Genomic DNA, 5000 nt, shown 5'->3' with positions numbered 1-5000 from the left:
CGCGAGAGAGAATTGACATGTGGCCGTAGATGTAGGCTTGGGCGTCGAGGGTGAAAGAAAAGCATTTCTTTTCAGGGATGCTAAAAAAAAACTGAAGGGGTGAGGGTAGGAACGAAAGGTCATTTCTTTCTGCACTGCAAGAGTGACTTGTCCTCCTGCTGAGACTTGGAAAATGGTGACGGAGAACACATCGACTGTGTCTAGCCACGGCATGCCTCCTTAACACCAACCCACCCAGCCCCCCGCCACCCGAACCTGAAATCTAAACGCCTCCACTCACCAGTAACCCGCCTATAAAGAACAAAGGGTGTCTGGACACAGAAGATAACAGCACATAACCCTGGTTCTGTTTGCCCACCATGTCAATGCATTTCTTTTCGAGAGTAAAACAATTGACCTTTTTACATAGATGACCGGTTCTATGTCCATTAGTATTTCCCTCTACACCAAATCGGCGGTGTAGAGGGCGGAAATAGCTGATCTACTTTGCGACGCGTTATGAGCTTTTAGATCAGCAATTTTTTTCTGAATGTTCACCACATAACGGGGATGCTATGGGTTCATGTGGTTAAACCACTTCACAGGTGTGTTGGTGGTCTTGTGGTTAACACTCCATGTTGGAGTCGTAGAATATGTTTCGATGAGTAAGCAACAGCCCATTAAGAGCTTATTGGTAAACCAATGCCGTGTTGTAACCCTAAAAACTCAGCAGCCATCTGCGATTCATGATTCACTCCACGCTCCTTGGAATCACTGCCACGGCTGGCTTCAGTGGTTTGCCTTGACAGTGGCCCGCCGTGCATTTCAATGACCCCCAGGCCTTATTATGCCATTGCTGCAAACTGGGCCTCATTCACGGCAGTGTCCTGACTTCCCATAGGGACCTAGATAAATAAGGGGCCATTCAGCCCGCTGAAAGGCCCACCCCCCTCCCCCCTCCCCCGCCAGTCTGTGTCTCTCCTTGTGCTTCGGTGCCAGGCTGCGGGCACGTCTCTCGCTGGCAAACAGTGCCAGCGGAGCGGGCACAAATCCCTCGATTCATCCGCCTCGCACTGTGCACTCTTTAAAGGATTGATGTTGGCGTGATGATGACTGATAAATGACTGTTGCTAAAGTCATAAATGGCCGACAAAGGGAACACCACAGGCTTCATGGCTTTGTCACTGACATGTACTGCAATGGAAATTGCGTACTATGCAATAGCCTTTTTTACATTTGTACTGTATGTGTGTGTGCAATGCCTTAATGTTTCTCTGTGCCTGTGCATATAGTGTGTTTTTAGGGACAGAGAGAGGGAGAGAGAGGGAGAGAGAGAAAGAGAAACAGAGAGTGACGGAGAGCAGTTAGTTGTAGGTGTGGTGTAGGGGTGGTCAGGCCGACTTCCTGTTGTTATCGTGTGTGTGTGTGTGTGTGTGTGTGTGTGTGTGTGTGTGTGTGTGTGTGTGTGTGTGTGCGCGCACGCGCGAGCGTGTGCGTGTGCGTGTGTGTGTGCGCGCACATGTGTATTTGTAAGTGCGTGCACTTCTGCCAGTGGTTCATGAGTGCATTCCAGACCTCCACCTGAATGCTGACCTGTAAGTGAACCATTTCTGAGGCGCTCCCCGTGCCTCCTCCCTCTCTCTCGGCTCTCAGAGGGGAGTCACAGATCTCCACTCCCCAGGGTGCCTCTCTCTCTCGCTCTCTCTCTGCCAGATGTGTCGACCGCAGCTTGTTTGTTAACCCACGATTCCTCACAGGGTGTTACTAACGCCTTCACCTATGTGAGTTAGCCCTACAGGAAAGTCACTGTATTGCAGAAATGAGGTATAGGACCACCAAAAATCACCCATGTTGGAGCACAATAGTTTGGTCAGAGGATATTAAATTGGCACATTGCTGGTGACAGGAAGCCATCGGTAAGCAGGAAGGCTGTAACAACCCTCCTGTCCAGCTAGCCTGCGTCCCTCCCAACTAGCCTGGGCTAATATAAAGCAGTGCCCTTCTAATCGAATGGCTGTCTGATAAATCTATTGAATCAGGAGGAGGGATTGTCCATGGCAGAGGAAGGAGAAGTGTGTGTGTGTGTGTGTGTGTGTGTGTGTGTGTATGCGCGTGTGTGTGTGTGTGTGTGTGTGTGTGTGCGCATGTGCGTGTGTGCGTGCGTGTGTGTGTGTGTGTGTGGTCGCAAACTGTCTAGACGGGGTGAGAGGAGGCCAGATAGCTAAGTGACGCAGAACCGAAGGAATTCCACCTACATCCCAGACCTCTGCCAGCCGACGCGAAATGAGATTTAACCGAATCAGTTCCATGGAGTCCGTCGGGGGCAGGACTCCTCAGAAGCCCGCTGGGGGCACGCTCCTCCTCGTAGATGACACGGTCAATCTCTCGGGGGCGATGCGGTCGCTTATAATCAACATTCAGATTCGCAGCCAGGGCCCTCAGAAATGACATTAGCGCTGATTGAGCCAGGCATTAAGTTAACAATGTAGCGTTTGTTAGCGATCTCGGTCAAGCTTTATCTGCCCCCGTGCCTGGGAAGGGCCAAACGGTCGCGTAGGCCCGAATTTCTAACCACGTAATTGTATTGTCCAAAATGGATGATAACACTGATGTAATGTCGTTTATTGTTTATGATGAGTCTGTTGAGCCATGTCATGCTTTCCCCGTCCTTGGGAAGCTAATCCCCCGGGCGGGGGTTGGATGTATTATTATTAAAGCCCAGGTTTAAATGGACCGGGCTCTGTGATCGACAAGCAGATTAACCTACCAATAGAGCATACATCACGATATAGAGAGGGCCCCCTGAGCGCCTCGGCTATTAATACACAAATATGGAGGATTACTGTCTGCTTGTCTCTGTGGCTGTGGAGAGGGATTAAGGCCCCGGTCGAGACAGATTGGATTTAATGTGTATGTAAGACTAAATGATTGCTGTACCGCAAAGCCCTTCTGTATGTACAGACTGATCTCTGCCATGTCTGCGTGTGGCGTGTGTGCGTGCGTGTGTGCGTGTGTGTGTGTGTGTGTGTGTGTGTGTGTGTGTGTGTGTGTGTGTGTCTGTCTCTCTCTCTCTCTCTCACACACACACACACACACACACACACACACACACACACACACACACACACACACACACACACACACACACACACACACACACACACACCTACACACGGATGCACGGAAATTTCAAATTTCATCATTTTATTGCCACTCCAGTAAGAGCAGAGCGGGCCAGTATACGCGATTAGTTGTGGTAGTAATATAACCAATTAAGCACTATGTTATACTTCACCGTGCAACAGTGGTGAAAACATTGCCACGGGTTGTGAGCTTGTAGATCTGCAATTTTTCAACAATTCGGCCTATACTGTACATGCCCAAAATAGGGACAACAGGTTGAAAGTGGTCGAGATGTTTCCTCTACCTGCCCCAGGTTGTGGCAGAAGTTTTGCCCCGGCCAGCCGTCCAGGCCGTCCTTCTAGTCACAATCTCAACTTCCTGCTCCGCAGAGAAAACCCCCCCCAGAGATGTATTTTTAAGTCGTAGCTTCCTCCCTGTGAGTGAGTGGCCTATATCTCCCTCCTCGCCACCTACAGTGTATCCTCCTCCTCCACCTCTGTTCTCCTGTGTAGCGTCAGACCTTTTACTCTGTAGAGGATCACATGTAACACAACATAATAGAACAGAAACGTTATGAGGTGACACCATGTATACAGTGCACGGTAAAAATCCAGAGTGCTGATTTAAAGAAAGAAACCACGTTCTGATACTCTCTGAGTTAAATAGGTACTCTGAATTTTGACTGTGCAGAAGGGATAACTAACACAAAGCAAATTGATTATGATCCTGAAGACGCTTTGTATCCCTTTTGTAAACACATGCGTAGCCACAGATGTCCTACCGATAGCTCTGTGTGTGTGTTCGTGTGTGTGTGTGTGTGTGTGTGTGTGTGTGTGTGTGTGTGTGTGTGTGTGTGTGTGTGTGTGTGTGTGTGTGTGTGTGTGTGTGTGTGTGTGTGTGTGTGTGTGTGTGTGTGACCTTTGTCGGGGCCCCTTAATGTACACATGCACACACGTGTGAACCCCCACCCCCACCATGACACACACCACACACACACACACACACACACACACACACACACACACACACACACACACACACACACACACGTCTAAGCGCACAAGTCCAGCCGTTTGCGTGTGCTCGCCCTACGGCTGTTTATCCCCAAGGGCGGCCAGCTAAAGGAGAGAAAGACCCTTAATCATGTCCCTGTCTCACACCCTCGTTATCACCCACGATTAATGAGCTCTCCATTAATGAAAGAAAGAAAGAAAAAAAAAACTCCTCTCCTCCAAGAGACAGAGAGACAGCAGGAGTGTGTGTGTGCGTGTGCGTGTGTGTGTCTGTGTGTGTGTGTCTGTGTGTGTGCGTGTGCGTGTGTAGCGTGCAGGCTAAGAGGGGGTTGGGGGTGATAGTAAACACTCCCCAGGTGCAATGACATCACCCTCCGAGGGAGATATGAGAGCCATCACGCGCTCTTTTGTTATAGGGACGATAGGGTGTGTGGCCTTGCGCGCGCGTTTACGTGCACGCGTGTATCTCTGTGCTGCTGTGGCGGCGCCGGTGGCAACATGTACACACACACACACACACACACACACACACACACGCACGCACGCACGTGCATTGACATGCCATTTTCATTGCTTCAAGTGTATTGTGTTGCTTCGTATGTCCATCTGTCCTACCGGTTTTGTCCGTCCATCTACTATCACATTGCAGATATGAGGGTGGGGGTGGGGCTGTGAGGAGCGTTTGATGAGACAGGAGGGAGAGAGGGGTGGCAGGTGCAACGGACACCCAGCGCAATCATCGGCGCTCGGCAACGCGGCGACAGGAAATCAAGGTTGTCGTGGCAACCCGGCGCCATCGATTAAGCGGCCGCCTCCGAGCGCACGCCCACGTCCCGCAGGAGAGAGTCCTGCGCGATGGGGTTTCAGGGGGGAGGAGGGAGGAGG

General features: G+C 50.6%; 1 protein-coding gene across 1 annotated transcript in view; it reads left to right on the top strand.

Annotated features, from left to right (window-relative positions):
* zeb1b (zinc finger E-box binding homeobox 1b) overlaps positions 1–5000 on the top strand; it is a gene marked incomplete at its 3' end in the record, with an annotated part of 70182 nt that overhangs the window by 11525 nt on the left and 53657 nt on the right. The gene's annotated exons all lie outside the window — the stretch shown is intronic.

Source organism: Gymnoscopelus braueri (assembly GCF_963280865.1).
Source record: "Gymnoscopelus braueri genome assembly, chromosome: 21".
NCBI classification, from domain to species: domain Eukaryota; kingdom Metazoa; phylum Chordata; class Actinopteri; order Myctophiformes; family Myctophidae; genus Gymnoscopelus; species Gymnoscopelus braueri.
This window is presented reverse-complemented; position numbering and strand designations above follow the sequence as displayed.